The sequence below is a fragment of the Lissotriton helveticus genome, chromosome 1_1 (genome assembly GCF_964261635.1).
Source record: "Lissotriton helveticus chromosome 1_1, aLisHel1.1, whole genome shotgun sequence".
Taxonomy (NCBI): domain Eukaryota; kingdom Metazoa; phylum Chordata; class Amphibia; order Caudata; family Salamandridae; genus Lissotriton; species Lissotriton helveticus.
The window spans coordinates 1,781,179,294-1,781,198,140 of NC_136057.1; the positions used below are offsets into that span (position 1 = coordinate 1,781,179,294).

Below are 18,847 nucleotides of genomic sequence, written 5' to 3' on the forward strand. Positions count from 1 at the left end.
ACACTTAATGAAATCCCTGATTCTCCCGGTTCTTGAGAGAGTGAAGGGGGTGTCGGAGCGGCTTGACAGATTTGAGCAGGCCACTCTGGACAACTTTTTCTCTAAAATCAGGGATGTTGGGCCCTCGGGGAACTCTTTTCATCAGGCAAAACACCCATAGATAACAATGATGCGATTGTTACACTAGGGGAAGCCTCGGGGGTCGAATGCTCCCACCCCACTCACAGAGAGTACACATAGGGAACATGGGAGTGCAGGGTCTGTTGATTTGGATTCTTCTGTTCAACTAATAGCCCAATCGAACTGCAATAACAACGCAAACTTGGTCAAAGGGCCTACAGGTCCCGCCAATAGGCGTTCGTCTCAAATCAAGAGCTCTAACAGTAGCAAGGGAGGCAATGGGGCCAGGATTGACAAACTAACTCCCCCGCCTAAATTGCAGAAAGCGGAGGAGAGGGGTGTATCCAGTATTCCCCATGTTAATTTACCCCCTGATTGCCAGCCCTTTGTAGCCACACTCACCGGGGTCTCCTTGCTCAAACCGGGTAGACACGAAACGTATAATGAACTTAAGAACAAAACTACGGTTGGCTTAGGGAAAATAGACCTTTGCCCAGTTCCTTTGACGGCCAGGTTCTCCATGTAAGACGGGTTAGTTGGGTTGGCACTAGGCCAAAGGACTTAAAGACGCCAGGGTAGCTAGGTTTATTTGTAATCAACATTTTAACGAGGGTAGCTTTGGCATTAGCACTCGCGACTTTAGCTACTTCAATCCCCACCCAGCAGACTCATGGCTTCCCAGTCCTCTAACCTGGGGGAGTAGGGACAACAGATATTTTCATTATGACTTTCCCCTCTCAAGAGCGTTTAGCCAGAATTCTGGCCCAAGCCCCTATTGTTCGGGTGGGGCTGTTGACCTGACGACCATCATCCAGCCAAGACGCTTCCTGTTATAGCTGCCAGCTCTAGGAGTTGTAATCCGACCATGTTTGAGGTTACACCTGGGTCCATCCCCTTGCCGAAATTTACTACTCCTCCTCCGCCTGGTGTCCTGTATGGGGTTTCACCCGGCTGCTCCCTTATTGCCAAACATTGCACTTTGGGGACGTCGGTGGGCCTACCAATGGATCCCCGTTCTGGCCCTAGCACGCCTTCACCACGAATCTCTGGAGGGCAAGCTTTAATGAACCATGACTTGAGGATTGTTAGCTGGAATATTGCGGGCAGCTCCAGAAACTTAGACCTCCCAGATTGGAACAGCTTTATTGAGTCTTTTGGAATATGTATCTTCCAAGAGACCTGGTGTCTGGAGCCTTGTTATAAAGTTGGTTATATAACTTACTTTATCCCAGCTATCGCTCCCTCTACAGGGAGAGGTCGCCCTTCTGGCGATCTGCTCATTTGGATTAGTATTTCCTTGGGCCTTCAGATCAGGAACCGAGATTCCAAATCTCCTGACTTTTTAAGATTATCAGTCAGAGGGCCTCTTAGAGGGCGGTCTCTAGAGATCTTCAATACCTATGTTAGAGGCTCCAAAGGATGTGTGCCATCCCCTATCCTATCAGGGCTTGTAGAAGAACTTACTCAGTGCAGCCCGGATATGTACATCATGCTCGCTGGTGACTTTAATTGCACCTTTGAGCCCCTAGCGGCAGATGACATTCTTGGTACTTCGGAAGAGGACGCAAGGAGGGGTATTCCCCCCCCCCCCTGTCTGTAACACCCATTAAGAAGTGGTCCCAACGGGCAATGCAGCTTAATGCCCTAACATTGGAATTTGGTCTGAGGGCGGTGAACGGAAGAACTCCTTTGGACCCTTGTGGAGCCCATACGTTCAAAAGAGTAGACCATACATCTAGAATAGATTACATCCTGTTGGACTTTAAGCTCTGGGCCCAATTGCGGGACATGGCAGTACTCCCCTCCATGGACAGTGATCACAATCCACTTTCTTTGTCTCTGTCCTCAATGTGGTTGGTGTCCAGAGGACCTCAGGAAAGTCTGTGTTGCGGACAACTGGTGAAGTTTGTCCCTCGAACTGTGGCAGGCGCCTGAATTGGCATAAGGTTGCCCTGGATGAGGGGAAGGTCCTCGAAATAGGATCAAAAATGGCTAAGGCTTTGAGTAGGTTAGAAACCATTAGTTTGGAATATTCTGAGGTATCCTCTCTTTTCTGCGACACTACTAAAGCCCTGGGCGAGCTATTTCTAATACATAGCTGGGGTCCTCCCGTTAATGATCGCCTGCGACTCAAGGGCGATCCGGGGTGGTTCTCAATGAATTGCCGGAGGGCGAAAAGGGTCCTTATTGAAGCAGTCAAAAGCAAGGGATGTGAGCGGATTCGTGCTGCCAGGAAGGAGTATAGGCACGCCATCGGCGTAGCCAAAAAAGAGTGGGATAATCAGTTTTGGTGTAATTTGAAAGAGGCTAGTGCCAGGAGGGATCCTAGGGGCTTCTGGGACCTAGTCAGGACCAGGAATAGGCCAGTCGAGACCTTGATAACGTGTAACATACCAGAGGTGTCATGGTATAATCACTTCTCCCTCCTCTATACTTCCACCCAGGACGATAGGATGGGGCGGTTTGATTTTCCATCTTTGGGCTCCCCTGGGTTGAGTGAGGATTTATCCTTTTCAGCTAAGGAAGTGGAGAACGTGATTAAAGCCCTTGTCCCTAACAAAGCACCAGGCCCTGATGGGTTGCCGGGGGATTTGTTACGCCTCAACTTGACTGAATGGGGGAAACTTATTTCTTCACTCCTTAATGCATCTTACCTTGGTGCCACTCTCCCTGATTCCTGGATGGTTGCTGAGGTCGTCCCGATTTTTTAAAAAGGGGGCTAGGGACGACCCAGCAAACTACCGCCCCATAAGTTTAATTGACTCCTCACAGAAGGTGGCAGGAAAGGTGGTTCTTGGGAGAGTGCTCCAGTGGGTAGAGGACAATAAAATACTTTGATTTCCAGGCAGGATTTAGATCAGGCACCGGGACCATTGAGCAGACCTTTAGACTTCTGCTCCTCTATTGGAAAGTGGTCGTACTAGGCAAAGGCAGTCTGTATCTTGCTTTTATTGACTAACGGACTGCTTTTGACCTAGTACCCCGTGGTTGCCTGTGGAAGGTATTGTCCGATTTGGGAATGCCCGCTTATCTTCTATCCCTATTGATGAAACTCCATTCAGAGAATTTTGCGCAGGTGAGGTGGGGTAAGCAGGGCCAAAAGACTGACAGAATCCCAGTGAACAGGGGCGTCCGCCAGGGATGTGTCCTTGCCCCCACTCTGTTCTCATTGTATGTGAACGGAGTGGTGGAGCACCTTTTGAAACACCCTGCTGATGCACCATCCCTGGCGGGCAGGAGAATACCCACTTTATTATTTGCCGATGACACCCTCCTGATTTCAAAATCTCCGATGGGTTTACAGAACCTCCTCAATAGCTTCCAATCTTTTTGCGTGAATAGGGGGTTAAAAATCAATACAGAAAAGACCAAATATTTGGTCCTGAACCCCCCGAAAAAGCTTGGTCGGGCACTTGTATTGAACTCAGTGCCCTTGGAAAGGGTCAAAGAGTTTGACTACTTAGGCATCCGTCTTAGTGACACTATGCGGTGGGACTCCCATATCCAAAAAATGTTATTGAGTCACAAAAGGGTGGTGGGGGCTCTTCTCAAGAAACAGCGGTCATCCTCCTTTAAGCCCATTGCCCCTGTGTTGGATATTTATATGGCGAGAGGTGTTAGTGCGGCTCTCTACGGGGCTGAGCTTTGGGGCTCCTTGAATGTAGATCAGTTAGCCGGCTCTGAGAATACATTTCTGAAGGATCTGATGGTTCTCCCACAGAGTACCCCCACACTGCCCTTGCTTTTGGATATGGGTTGCCGCCCAATTAAAGATCAGGCAAAATTGCGCCCTCTTCTACTCTGGGCCCGCCTATGGAGAGTCCCTCAACTTTCCAGTTATGCGGAAGGGCTGAGGGAGGTTCTAGCACTGCCCGGCTGGTCAAAAATAAGGTGGCTGAGGGACGTTAAATTCCTGCTTGGGGAGTTGGGACTAGGGGAGGTTTGGCAGACTAGAACTGCCCCCCCTAAGTCTGTCCTGAAGAGAGTCTACTGGAATTGAGTAGCGGATAGGAGAATCACTGATTCCAACTTATGTAGATCCTCCAGTGAATTTATTCTGGTGAAGGAAGTGGCCCTCCGAGAACCCTTTCTCAACATAATTTCGAAACCTAGAGATAGGGCTTTGTATTTTAAATTTAGAATAGGAGTACTTCCAGTGGGGGAACTGACCGCGCGCTGGAAAATCCCAGCCCAAACTACTCCTTTTTGCTACAAAAAGGGGGGTGGGGTCGCACACTACTCACACACCGGCGGTATCGCCCCTAAGGACTCTGGTTAACGTAGTTAAGTGTTCTGCGATGCATCATCTTTCGATCTTCTGCTGTCTTCGCTGTCTTCGCCATCCCTGTACACGTGTTTCGGGGTATCACCCCTCGTCAGCAGGGATAGGCCGTGTACTGGGGTTGCCGATGGCTGCCAAATATCTGCCAGGTATAGTACCACTCAGGCGCGTAGGTGCGGGGTCCCAGGCTCGTCAGCCGGCAGCTCAAGGGAGCTTAAAGTTACAAAAAGGGGGGTGGGGTCGCACACTACTCACTCTTTCTGTGCACCTAGAACTGAGTCAGTGGCCCACCTTTTATTTGAATGCCCCGCCTATAAAGTCCCCTGATCCAGGTGGCTGAAACCCCTGTGCAAGGAGCTGGGTACCAGAAATTATATTGTGGCTTTGCGAATTTTGAAGTCTGATACCCGCCCCTTGTTTGTATGTGGCATGGCAAAGTTTTTAGGTTGGGCATGGGTGATCAGGTCTAAAAGGCTTAATGAAATTGTTTAATTTTGGTCATTATGTTAAACTGTCTTAGGTCATTTATTGATGCCATTCTATTTACATACAGTTACGTTTGCTCGTATATGTTTGGCTTTTTAACTCTTTTATCCCATTGTATGTATGGCTTTTAAAGATATGTTTTTTTATCGAAATAAAGCCTATTTTGACTTGACAATAATGGGTAACTGGTTGAGTGGAGCGATTAGTGAGAATTCGTATTGAGGATGTTTAGTTTGAGGTGGTTGACTGCAAGCCAGGATTGTATTTTTTTGTAGAATTGAATTAAGAGGTCTGATGTCTTCAGAGGAAGATACTCTTAGCCACAGTTGGGTGTCATCCGCATACATATGATAATGAATGTTGGATGAGCTCAGAAGTTCGGTGAGAGGCTCCATGTACAGATTGAAGAGAGTGGGTGAGAGGGAGGAGTCCTGAAGGACTCCTAGAGTGACAGGAATGGACTTGGTTAGAGATTGATTGACCTTGAATCTTTGAGATCTATTTTGGAGAAATTAGGTTAACCAGTTTAGGGCAGATCCTGATAAGCCCATTCTATGTCTCCAGAGATCTAATAAGTTGTCGTGCTAAACCGTGCTCAATGCTGAATGATAAGGAGGCAAGATTCATTTTGGTCTAGCATTTTTAGCGCCTCATTCACTGAGTCAGAACTGATTCAGTACTATGCTCTGGGCGGAAGCCAGATTGGAAATGGTCCAAAAGGCAGAATTGTTGGATGTGGTTGCAGAGTTGGATGTGCACACATTCTTCCAAGAGTTTCGCCAGAGTTGGAATGGTAGAGATCAGGCAGAAGTTGTTTAGATCCGAGTGGTTCGCTGATGGTTTTTTCAGCAAGGGGGACATCTGCCCCGATTTAGGCAGTCTGGGGTAATGCCTAGAAGTAGAGAGGCATTAACAACCTTGGTCCTTAGTGGAAATATCGATGTTTTAATTTCACAGAAGAAATTAGAGGGCAAAGGGTCGACGAAGAGGTTAGCAGGTTTCAATGCTGCAAGCATTTTGAGTATTTTGCCTTCGTTAAAGGTTTTTGCGGGAAGTTCATGAGGCATTGTTTTTGAGGGTGTGAGGGTGAGTCCCGATGGGCAAGTGGGTAAGGCCGTAAGGGAGGGGGAAAGGGTGGTGCTAGGAGAGAAAGTATGCTGCTCCAAAGCCCTCTGCAGGTCGATCTTCATGTTTTCAGTCTTCTCAAGGAAAAGTGAGGCTAATAGCTCGCAACTAGGTAATAAACTTGATCAAGCTTGGGGGGGGGTTGAGAAGGCCATTTGGTTGATTTCACAGTTCAAATCGTTTATTTGCTCAGTTTTTAGCTTGGTCTAGTTGGTGTCTAGAGAAATTAGCTTCCAATCTTGTGATATTTTTATATTAAGAATTCCTAGTTCTCAAAAGCTTGAGGTGATCGAGAGACGTAGAAGCTTTCCACCGCCGTTCAATTAGTCTTAGGGTACGTCTTTCAGTACTGATTCTGCCATTGTACCATGGCTTGGAGTCTTTGGTGGAAGTTCTTTTAAGTTGTAGCGGTGCAATGGAATCTAGAATAATCGTCATGGAGCTGAGGTAGTGATTTGTAAGAGACCCTACATAGTCATAGGATTTTATTGAGAGCGCATATCACCTGTGGGTCTCGAAAGCGCCAGCTAAAACCCCGGGGCAGGAAAGAAAGAAGAGAAGAAAAAGATGAAAAGTAGGAGGAAGAAGAGCGATCAGAACAGCCAAGTTTTTAGATTTCTCCGAAACAGTCTGTGGTCAGTTTTCATACGTAAGTGCGGATGGAGTGAATTCCACAGAGTAGGAGCTAGATGTGAGAAGGATCTGCTGCCATTTCTGGCGGTGCGAATCTTACAAGGGGTGAGAAGATATTTGGTTGAGGACCTAAGGGTTCTTGTAGGTTGATACCAGGTGAGATTCTTAACAAGATATGGCCCGTTCTCATGGATGGTTTTGTGGACCAGGCAATTGATCTTAAAATGGATGCGTTTCCTGATCAGAAGCCAGTAAAGAGCTCTCAAACTAGATGAATGAATATTATATTTGAAAAGCGCGAAACTTAGCCCAAGGGCATCAAGGCGTTGTAGAGGACTACGCACAGCCAGAAAGCATGCTCATATCAAGGTTTGAGTAAGAGCCAGGTTTTCAAGGCCCTGCGAAATAGAGCATGAGACATAAGACCCGATAGTCTATCAGGAAGAGCTTTCCACAGCCTGGCAGCAGCGGTAGAGAAGGCCCTGCCTCACCACCTAACTTTCTTTTATATCTAGGAACTACCTGCAAATTTTTGCTGGCTAACCTAAGCTGTTTGATAGGGGCATAGCGCTAAAACGTTGCTTTAATAGCATCAGGGCCCAAACCATAATAAGCATTATGGGCGAGGCAAAGAGTCTTGAAGAGGATTCTGCGATCCAATGGCAGCCAGTGCAACGAGATAAGGGAGGCCGAGACTGAGAGGTATTTGGGTAAGTCCATCACCAGCCTTGCTGCCGCATTCTGCACCAGCTGAAGACGATGCACCAGACCCTTAATAATCCCCAGATAGAGAGCATTACAGTAATCGAGTCTGGACATTACCAGAGCAATTACTGCCTGTTTTCTGGATCCAAAGGAAAGAAACTGGGAATTTTTTCCAAGCAGCCTGATTATCCCAAAATAAGTGGACACAGTTCTGCTAATCTGTAGGTTCATGGACGGAGATGAATCAACTATAACACCCAGATTTTTCCCATAGCATACGGGAGAGGGGCAGCTACCCAGCGTATCTGGCCACCAGTCTTTAGACCAAATCTCATGTTTGCCAAAAATCAAGATCTGAGTTTTTTCCCCCATTGAATTTGAGATAGTTTTCAGTCACCCAGGCAGAGACTGCCTGCATGCCGTTGTTAAAATTAGCGGCAGATTCACTAATGCTGTTAGTAATGGGCACCATAATTTGAGTGTCGTCAGCATAGGACAGTACCTCAAATCCAAAGGATCTTACGACTAGCTAGAGGGGACACATAGATATTAAAAAGAGTGGGGCTCAGGTGGGACCCTGAGGCACCCCATATATCAGAAGATTGGAGGCTGAGTAAAAATGGCCCATTTTCTCCATCTGTGACCTCTCACTGAGGAAGGAGGAAAGAAGCCCCAAAGCCGTACCCCCAACCCCTATTTCCTTGAGGCGATCAACCAGCCTCAAAGGAGATATGGTGTCAAACGCCGCGGTAAGGTCGAGCAAGATCAGCAGGGTAGTGTGCCCTGCATCGACATGAACCCAGATGTTGTCAAGAACTGTCGTTAGCGCTGACTCAGTGCTATGATGGCTTCTAAAGCCATGCTGTGAGCCATCAAGCAGCTGATAGTCTGATAGAAATGTGCTAAGCTGGGAGTTCAGATATCTCTCCATAATCTTAGCTGAGACTGGTAGCAACGAGATGGGGCGATCATTTTTTAGTTCCAAAGGGTCCAGAGAAGGCTTTTTGAAAAGTGGTTTAACCACAGCAGTTTTCCAAGGAATTGGATATTGTCCCTGAGTAATAGCCATGTTAATTACTGCAGTAAGGTGGGGAATAATAACTTCCCTTCCAAGTTTTAACACTTTTAGGGAGCAGGCATCCAAAGGAGACCCGGGGGTGAACCCTTATAAAAGATGGTCAGTCATTTCAGGTGAGATACAAGGGAAAGTGCATAACTTAGGTTTGTCCTCCAATAATGCTGAAACATTGGAATCCGGTATGGAGGTAACCGACAAGGCCCTTCCAACATTATAGTCCTCCAGAATGGAATATATATCCGTAAACTGGGTATGAAAAAAGTCTGCCATTCTTGAGCAATCCAGGTGACGATGGGGACCATGAGGGTAGGTTTAATATGAGTCTAGCAGCTATATTTTGTAGCACCTTGAGTTTGGTGAGAAGCTCTTCATTGATGGAGGCCATCAGGGCATTTCTGTAGTCAAGCCGGCTGATAATTAGATCTTGGACCAGCAGCATCCTGGGTACAACTGGGGTCCATTGGAAGATCTTGCAAAGACTTCGCATTAGTCCATAACGGATAGCCTTCACGTGATTGACATGGTCTTTCATGGACAAGTTATTATCGATCATCACCTCTAGGTTACGAACCACCAGTTTGGAAGATGGACACGGGCCGAGGTTGGAAGGCCACCAATCACTGGACCATAGAGCCTGGGCTTTCCTGAAAAGATGATCTCCGTCTTCCTGGCATTGATATCTGATGTGTCTTCAGGGAAAAGCATGAGGTTGCCGCTCAGATATGTCAATTGATCAATGTTAATATTCCTCAAACTCCTTCTCCAGATTTTGGGTTTCATTGTTTGCGCTGTATTAACACTCACATCTGATAGAGACTACTAGCCGCAGATTCCTTAACGTAGAATTATCCCCAGGCGTGAGACTGGATCCGGAAAACTTTTTTTGCCACAGCATCCCTGCGTGCAGGGGGGACGGCATCACGCGACTCCGCCCAGGCGTCGTCCGCTTATGTGACGTCAGCGAGGTCACATAAGTCCCACCCCGGCGCGCCTACGTCAGTTTTTTCCTTTTCTGTGTGCAACGCGGATCCGGTTCATGCCCGGTCCTCTTTAGGCCCTTTTTTCCTTCGCTTGTATCTGTGGGAACAGTGTGCGGATGCCTTCGGGCTTTAAGACGTGCTCGTCGTGTGGACGCCTTATGTCGGCGACGGACCCTCACCTCATTTGCATGCGGTGTTTGGGGGAAGATCACAGCTCCACTGATTGGGAGGCGTGCCAATAGTTGAAGCCGAAGTCGCGGCGGGGGCGCTGGATGAAACTTCTCTAAGGCTCGTCTGTCCCGGTCGGCTTCATCACCTCAATCATCTTCTGCGGAAGGGTTTCGAAGCAGCCATCGTCGCAGTCGTCCCCATCCTTCTCCTATGCCGCAAGAGTGTAGCTCCCCGATTGGTAAGTGTCGCAGTTTGTCCCCGAGGGCTGGTTTCTGGCCTATTGGGGGCGTGGGCTCTCAGTGGGTGATGCAGCCCCACGTATCGTCCCCCTATCCACCGTTTCATATGCGGCGGCTTTGCAGGCCTCACTGGCTTCTCCTCCTTCCCCTCCTGGGATGTCGGCGGAACCCTTGCATTGTGCGGGGCCCTCTGCGGAGGCTCCGGCGTCGACTGGCTCGGCTCTAGGCTTGGAGGATGTGGTGTCATAGGTGTGCGGCCCTTCGGCGGTCCCTCCTTTGGACCACGGCGCCTCTGCCTTGCCGCAAACTCCTGCGGGAGTCCCTGTGGTGTTGCGCGAGGTCACTGCGGCTCGGGTTGCATCCCGAGCCCCTCTCGGCCCTCTGGACAGGAGGTGGACTTGCCTGAGGCAGAGGTGATGCCGCTATGGCGCCGGCTGCTGCTGGCGGCGCCACAGGAGTCGGCGGACCCCCTCGCTCCGTCACGGGTCGAGGCTGGCAGGGGACCCCTCGTCCTCCTCTGGGCCTCTCTCGTCCCTCCACGCAGGCGGCTGCCTCGTCGGAAGTAGAGTCGGAGGTTGAGTCGGCCCTGGCTGCGCCACATGGGTCGGCAGACCCCCCTCGTCCCATTATGGGCTGAGGCTGGCAGGGGGCTCCTTGTCACCCCCCAGGTCCCTCTCCTCCCTCCATGCAGGCGGCTGCCTTGTCGGAGGTAGAGTTGGCACCGTCCCTTAGCCACCTCGGCTCCGGTCCCCTGAGCTGTGTGGTGTGGAGGAAGCCTGTCCGGCAGCGTCTTTGGCGCCGACGATGATGTCCTGCTGGGGTGCGGACTCTACGACGCCGGACAGGCGTCAGGTCGAGGACTCTTCTTCGGACGCCCCCCTCTTCTCCGGAGGTTGGAAGCCTGCTGGTGTCGTCCTCGCCAGAGACGGGCCGCCGCGTCGTGGCTTTTTCCCTGACGTCATCACCGTTGCAGCGGTTTTCCCCCGGAGGGGCCACAGGTCCCCCACTCCTCGGTCCCTCTTTTGCCTTTCCGGACCTGGCCTCTGCCCGCTCCGGTTGGCTTCGGGGACGGCCACCTTAGCTTGCAGCCGTCGCCCACGGAGGAGCTGCTTTCCCCACCGCGGGGCCCTACTGAGGCGGGTGCGGCCGTCGCTTGCGCTATGTTCTCCACCAGGGCTCTGGTGGGAGGGAGCTACTGCTTCCCTTCGAAAGTTCACTCCTTTCTTCCCTGATGGGGACTTGGGGACGTCCCGCCACGGGGGACCCGGTGCCCCAACACCATTTGCACCGGCACCTTTCAGCGCCGCGTGACCCGGCGTGTCTTTCCCTCCACCCCTCTGCCTCCAGTCCCCTTTTGCGGACCGCCTTTCCCTCCCTGCCGCCACTGTTGTGTCCACCATCACGGGAGGCCCGCTGGCTTGACTCTTGGGGGCGCAACATGATTGCTTCCACCAGTGCAGCTCTGCAGGCCCTAAACACTTTGTGTGTTAGCTAGGGCCACCTCTTGTTTGTGGGACTCTGCTGAGTCCCTGGGATCTGCTGCGTCACAGGAGGATACTCGGGTTGATTTGCGGCACCATGCGTTGGATTGCCGGGAGCTGGCTCAGTTTATTCTTCGCTCTGCTCTGGATATATCGGAGGTGCTTGGTTGTGCCATGGCTTCTTCGATTGCCCTTCGCCGCCATGCTTGGCTTCGGGACAGAGTATTCCTGCAAAATGTTAGGGAACGGCTGGTTGACCTTCCCTTCGATGGCACTCTTCTGTTCCATGCCCCAGCAGACTCGGCCATCCGGAGGTTCTTGGCTGGGCTTCGGCCGCCTCTTCCCCCCCCCACCCCCCCCTCCTCAGTAGTGACCTGTGAGTTGGGCTAGCTCTTGATGATGCTCCTCACTCTAGGCGAGTCGCCCTCGTTGTTGAAGTTCTGTGTGCTTTATGGCCACTTGAGTCCTCCTTGTTGAGACTGTGGTTCTGTTGGCTGCTGGACTGCCCTTCTTCACTGTGTGTTTTTGCTTGAGTTAATCTGCACCAGGTTGGCCCTGAGATTAGGCCTCTTCTTTTTCTCTTGGGCTTTGACAAGCCTTCTGCGGGGGTAGTTTTCCCTGCGGCTCTTTCTGTTGTCCTCTGCTGCGGAAGTTTCTTCCAAAGAGGGTTCCCTTGTCTTGGGACTTAACTTACCCTATGTGGGGTAGTGGTAGCTGTTACATAGCTTATGCTGTGCTGGGGAGTTGTGGTCGCCTTCAGGCCTCTGCTCTCCATGGCGTTTATGTACGTTGCAGGTGCAATTCCCTTTTGCTGGATTGGAATGCCTTGGTGGTGCCCCAGGGTGTCTTCCCCGGGGTCGCTGCGCTGTTTGCCAGGTCTGACATGCTAGCTGCAGCCTGGCATCGTGGTTCTGGTTCTGCTTCTTTGGATCATGTGCGCGGACCCCTGGCTGAGGTGTGTCCGGGCTCTTCTTCACCTTCATGTTCTGTGTCCTAGGGGCTGCGATGGTTTTGTGTTCATCCTTCTTTCAGGCGCAGCCTACCTGCTTTTCCTGGGGGCCCGGGCTATTCTTTCTGCTTTATTGCTGTCAGCGCCGTTCTGTCTGGTCTATTGCCTTCTGCCTGTGGTGGGCTCGCTGCCTTTTCCTTCGTCTCCTTGGGCCCTCTAGGTTGTTCTAATTCCTCTTCCTTGCCTTGGCATTGGCTGGAGGTTCTGTTGCCTTGTAGGGGCGTGGGGTGCTTCGGCCTCCTCTGGCCTTGCCCTTGGTTCCTCAGTTGAATGTAAACGGGCTTCCTCTTTCTTCTTTTCTTCTTACCACACCCCTCTTGGGGCCGGTGGTGTTCTGCTTGTGGGGGTTCCCCTTGCCTGGGAGGACGGGGCTCCTCGCCCTGTCCGTTGGACTAGTCCCCTGTAGGGCCCTCTGTTATGTCCAGGCTGGTGGGGTGCTTTCGTTGACCCTCCTTTTTTCGGGCCGGCCGCGTTGAAAGGAATATCCATATGGCAAACATCTGCATTGGTAGTAGGACACATACAAAGAAAATCGTTGCTCTGTAAGTCATATTCCTGGAACATATAGTCATCTAACTTTACCCGGCACAGCATCTAATCTTTTACAACATCACATGGCAGATATATCCACAGGTACATCCAAATGAAAACATAAAAGTGTAAAGGAATGTCAAGGAGCCCCCGCAGTTCAGAACGTCACCTCAGGGCTACCCGAGTTTGTGACAACAACATCATTGAATCAACATTCCCAGGGTCAGTCATCCCATGGTCCGGGTTGCATAACATTTGGCTACACCTTATCATGTGGATGGGTGTCCTCCGTGGAGTGTGACAACAAGTAAGACGTAAGTGGGGATCATATATCCCTGGGCCGAGAGTTACTGGGTAAAAGCTCAGCATAAAGGGTAGACTGTTCCTGGCAATATACCATATCATTAAGCCAGTCCTTAAATTTGGGAGCCCTGCCCCTGCCCCAGCTACAGGCTATCCGTCGTTTGGCCATCAGTAATGCAAGCGCTGTATATCGACGATGTGTCAGTGGAACCTTTTTGACATAGCTCAGCAAAGCAATCAATTGTGTGGTTTCTATGTGTGTATTGATCATCTGACGGAGTGCTGTGAAGACGTGACCCCAGTATTCGTGTATGGTTGGACGGCCCCAGGACAAATGTAAAAAATCAGCTCGCGGCGCATGGCACCTATCGCATAGGTCTGTATCGCGCAGGTGATGTCTGTGCATACTGGCCGGAGTATGATACAACCTGTGTAAGTATTTATAATGTATGATTCGAAGCCGGCTGCTGGCTAATACACGCTCAGTTTGCGAACCGCAATATTCTCAATGCTCCTCTGTTATTTCAGCTCCTAATTCTGCCTCCCATTTGGAGCGTGACGGTGAGTCTTCCACATTGTGTTGAGTGTGTGTGACACGATAAATCAGTGAGACTAAACGCCTAGGTGAGGTCTGTTGCAACAATACCTGCAATGGCGGGAGCAATGGAGGTTCAGCAGGAAAGTCACCATGTAGCGCCCTCATACCCTGCTTGAGGCGAATATATAAGAAAATGTCTAAAGGAGTGCGCTGTGTATCCTGAAACACACTGCCGGAGTCACGAACTTACCGTTCTCATATAGGCTCCCCCATGATGTGAGGGATGTACGCGTCTGTAGCTTATGAAAGATGGCTTCTTGTAAGAGAGGCATGTCTGGATGATAAAAGAGTTACGTAAGTCTCTGCCACGCCGTGATCGTGGCATTGACAGTGGTCTGTGTGCGTTCTCGAGTATTCAAGACCATATATATGGCCCCCTCTATCGGAATGGGGTGTAACAGCCAGTGTTCAGCCACCAGTTGCGGCATATACCTGGGCTGTCGAATCCAATAATATAAGTAGTGTGCCTGGGCGCTAATGTAGTAGAGCTCAAACCTGGGATGCCAAACCCACCCGACTCATAAGGCCTGGTAAGTACCGACCATTTCAGTCTGGCTCGCTTGCCTCCCCACACCAATCGGATCAGCTCAGACTTGAGGGATGCAAAAAAGTGCCGCCCGGAGAGTACGGAATATGTAAAAACAAATATAATAGCTGGGGCAAGATCACCATCTTGATCAGTGACGCCCTCCCTGCCATAGAAAGTCGAAGCGTTATCCAGCGGTCTACCTTGTCAGTGATACGAGACAGCGCCACCCCGTAGTTGAGTCTCATAAGCTCTTCCTTGTTCCTGGTGATTCCAATCCCTAAGTATCGTCGTTCCTCCTCGCACCATTCCAGTGGATAGTCCAAGGGAAATCGCGTTACCGCGTCCGTCAGTGGGAAGAAACAAGACTTCCCCCAATTGATCTGGACCCCGGACAGGCGGCCGAAGACAATAAATTCTCTCAGTAGGGTGTTCAAGTTACGCTGTTGATCCCGCACGTAAAGTGTAATGTCATCAGTATACATACAGACCAATATTTGTCTCATGTTGCATTGCAGGGCCATATCATTGTGGTCCTGAAGCAACCGCGCCGCCAATGGTTCCGTCGCCAGGGCAAACAGCGGGGACAATGGACACCCTTGTCGTGTACCCCTAGTAATCAGGAATGTCTGTGACAGCTGACCATTGATTAGCACCTTTGCTCCGGGTAGATGATACAAAAGGCGTATCCAAGATAAGAACAGAGGTGGGAAGCCCATGCGCTTCATTATACCGAAAATATACCTCCATTCGACAGTCGAAGGCCTTCGTTGTGTCTACAAAAAATCGCAGCCAGTGGCAGTTCAGGGGCAACGTTATGCATCAGTGTAAAAAGGGTTCTCAAGTTATGGGAGGTAGATCTGCCAGGGACAAACCCAGACTGGTCCGGTAATATCAGATGTTCCAACAAAAGGCTCGGTTAGCGATGAGTTTAGCTCAGATTTTAGCATCACAATTAAGAAGTGAGAGTGGCCGATATGATCCGCATAAATGGGCCGGTGTGTCTGGTTTCAACAAAGAAATAATGAGTGCTTCCCTCATGGAGGGAGGGAGAGTGCCAACGTCTAGTGACTCTTCATAGACTTCCTGAAGGATAGGGGCTAGCAAATCGATATAAGTTTTATAAAACTCAACCGGTATGCCATCCATTCCTGTGGCTTTGCCGGATTGAAGACCCATTACGGCCTCGCGCGTTTCGTCCAGTTCAAACGGTGCGCATAGGAATTCCCAATGCACGTCGCTCAGCCAGCCAAGGGCTACATCTCCCAGGTAGTCATCCAGATCTAGGTCTCGGGAGCCAGAAGTGGTGTATAGGGCTTCATAATGGCTAGTGAAGCCGTCAAGTATACTCGCAGTGTCGCAGCAGGGCGATCCATCTGGCCTTTCCATCTCTATCACATATTTAGAGTAACGTGGTTTCCGGATTACGTCTGCTAAAGTTTTACCAGGGCGTTCCCCCTCTCCATAGCGGCGAGCTTGCCAGTGTTTACCCCGAAAGTATGTTTCCCTTTGTGCCTCTTCTATGTATTCATTAAGCTTGGACCTAAATTTTTCTTGTGTCTCACAATCCGGTGCGCGTGACAGTAGAGCCTCTAGTGTTTGCAACTCGCGCTCTAGCCTGGAAAGTGTGGCGAGAATGTCTTTGAGTACTCCCGACCCTTTAGAAATGCAGAACCCCCAATGGTAACCTTAAAGGCTTCCCATATCGTCTCTACGCTTTGTACCGATCCTTTGTTTCGTGTAAAGAAATCCTGCACCTCCTCACGCAGTTCTTCTTGGAAGACTGTATCGGAGAGCATGCGTGTATTGAGGCGCTACGCGGCGGACTAAAATCTGCGTATGAGAAAGCAAGCCATACAGGGGCATGATCAGAGTAAGTCCTAGCCAGGTGTTGTGCCTTACAAAGTGCAGGGCCAAGCCCCCGTGACACAAGCCAAAGGTCTAGTCGTGCCCAGGTGGCAGCGTAAGCCGTGAAGTGTGTACCTTCCCTACCCGAGGGGTGCAGATACCTTCACGCATCCAACAAGTGATTATCCACAATGATGTCCGCGAGTGTGGAGCTTGCCTTAGTGTGATGATGCGGGGCAGGGTGCGACCTATCTAAGGCCGGAGCATATGTCACATTAAAGTCACCTCCCCATATAATGTGATTGGATCCAAACTGTCGCACCGCCTCCCACAAGGAAGAAAAGAAATCTGGGGCATCTACATTTGGTCCATAGCAACATACCAGTGTAACCGATTCCAGACCCAGGTGCCCCCAGATCATGCAGTCCAGTCCCTGGTCATCGCTAACCGATCCTACCAGTTGGAATGGCACTTGTTTCTTTATTAATATGGCTGTACCCCTAGCATAAGTGGAATATGAGGAGAAAACACTATGCATGGCCCATCGGGATGCGAATGTGCTAGTTTTTAGAGGCGAAAAGTGCGTTTCTTGTAACATCGCTATATGGGTGTGGTGCCAGTCTAGGTACGCCAATATCTGCCTTTTCTTTCTGGGGTCTCCCAGCCCCCGGACATTTCATGTGAGAATGTTTAATTGCATACCCAGGCTACTAGCCATGAAGACATGTGATCGATAATTCCAAACATGCGGCGCTGTGCCAAACCTTCGTATTCCGCGCAGATGTAGATAACCTATGTAGTATGTGCTGCGCTCCAATTAGCCTGAGAAACATCATGCAATTCCCTGTCTCAAAAGTGCTGGTAGAAACCATAATACAAATCTCAACGTCCCGTTTCCCTTCCCAGTCCCTCCCCCCTCCCACTGAAGCAACCCCAACACGCCAGCATGATACGCCCACCCAGCCCTCCCGACCCAGTCATCCAAATAACAAAGAAGAACATCCCCTGCCATAACTATTGGCAAGGGTATTGGGGGGAATTCCCTGTGGAGGTTCATCCCCTCGGAGCCAGGTGCAGCAACGCTGCAGCCCCAACGAGCATATAGGGGGGCCCGGCGAGTCGGCGTCCAGCTGCCCAGGGGTCACCCGCCCATAATTAGACACAGTTCAAATAGCATTTATCCCCAGCTCATACGACAATACTCAGTTACCAAGATACAACGTAAGAATAGTCACATTCCAGGGTGCATTACTGTTCTTCCCCATCCGCGCCTTCCATCTGCGACTGCTGGCCTTCTGTTTCTCCTTCTTTAGGGCGAGCTGATTGCCTGAGGTGTTTGAGGAACTCGTCTACCTGTTGTGGCTTTGTAAAGAAGCGTTGCCGACCCTGATGAGTGACTCGCAGTCGCGCTGGGTAAAGGAGGGCATAGTCAATTTGGGCCTTGCACAGTTTCGCTTTTACATCCAGGAATTTACGCCGCTCGTCTTGGACCATTGGTGTGAAATCTGGAAACATAGTGAAGGAATTTCCCTCATAAGACAGAGACTGCTTGCTGCGTGCTGCCTGCAACGCCACATCTCGGTTCCTGTAGTTTAAGAGTCTAGCAATTATAGGCCTTGGAGCAGTTCCTGGTTTGGGCCTAGGGCTTAATGATCTATGCGCCCGTTCAACAATAAATTGGGGAGAGAAGGCCTCCGTTCCTATCGCCGCCAACAGCATTTTTTCAACATACTCCTTCATGCGTCCGGTATTGGTCGATTCCGGAATCCCTAAGATGCGTATATTGTTACGTCTGCTTCTCGCTTCTAAATCCTCGTTCTTAGATGCTATGACTCGTAACAGGTTATCCCTTCTAGAAAGTTGTGAGGTGTCTGGCAGTCGCATCGTCCGAGTCCGATATGCGACGCTCCGCCTCAGTTATGCGCTCCTCGTGGACATCCATTTTGTGGACTATAGCATCCATTCGTGAGGACATCCTGTCCACCTTGTCCGCAATTGTGGCAAATCCCTGGCAGACCTCCCGCAAAATGTCCTGGATCTCTGGGGGCTTGTCCGCTGGGGCTCCAAGTGGTCCATTGCTGCCCATTTTTGTAGATGGCTCTTGCCCCGTCCAGGTGAGCCGTTTGGAAACCTCAAAGGTGAGTTTTGGGCTGGCAGGCATCTGACTTGCCCATGGTGGCGTCCAGCCAGGCCCGATGAATAGCCCTCTATGCGGGAGGGTGGTGGCCCCACGGTAGGGGAAACAGCGCGCAGAGGCGCTTGATACCACGCAGAGCTACTCCTCCGCTGCGCTATGCGGTCCCTCTCCAGCGGTTCTAGCACGGTGCTGTGGTGGCAACACACCGCATCAAAAGTAAAATAAGTAGGCGCCCAGCACGCTGTGGTCCTTTAGTGTAGGTGGCCCCTTAGCAATCAGGACTATTGCAGGGACTTCAGGGGGCCAGGTCGCAGGATGGAGAGCCTTCTTCCTAGGGGGGGGCCTCCCTGGATTCAATACAGCAGGCAAATCCACTGCACAGCGAGTACCCACCACCGGTCGGACAGAAGGGCCCGTTGCGCTCGTCACCCGCGGCCTCGGTGGTAGGGAATGTGGGCAAGCCGATGTCCATGCGCCGCCCCAGCCGCCAGAAGGATTCCAGCTACAAGTCAGCCAAACGCGGCCCCCACAGGTCGTCGTGGTACCGGGGGTGGAGAACCAGGCGTTCAAGGGCCCAGGCCCGCAACAGCGATCC

The 18,847-nt window shown here is 50.8% G+C and overlaps 1 protein-coding gene across 3 annotated transcripts in view; it reads left to right on the forward strand.

Moving 5' to 3' along the window:
- Window positions 1-18,847, forward strand: part of UBN2 (ubinuclein 2) — a 647,497-nt gene that overhangs the window by 374,226 nt on the left and 254,424 nt on the right. The gene's annotated exons all lie outside the window — the stretch shown is intronic.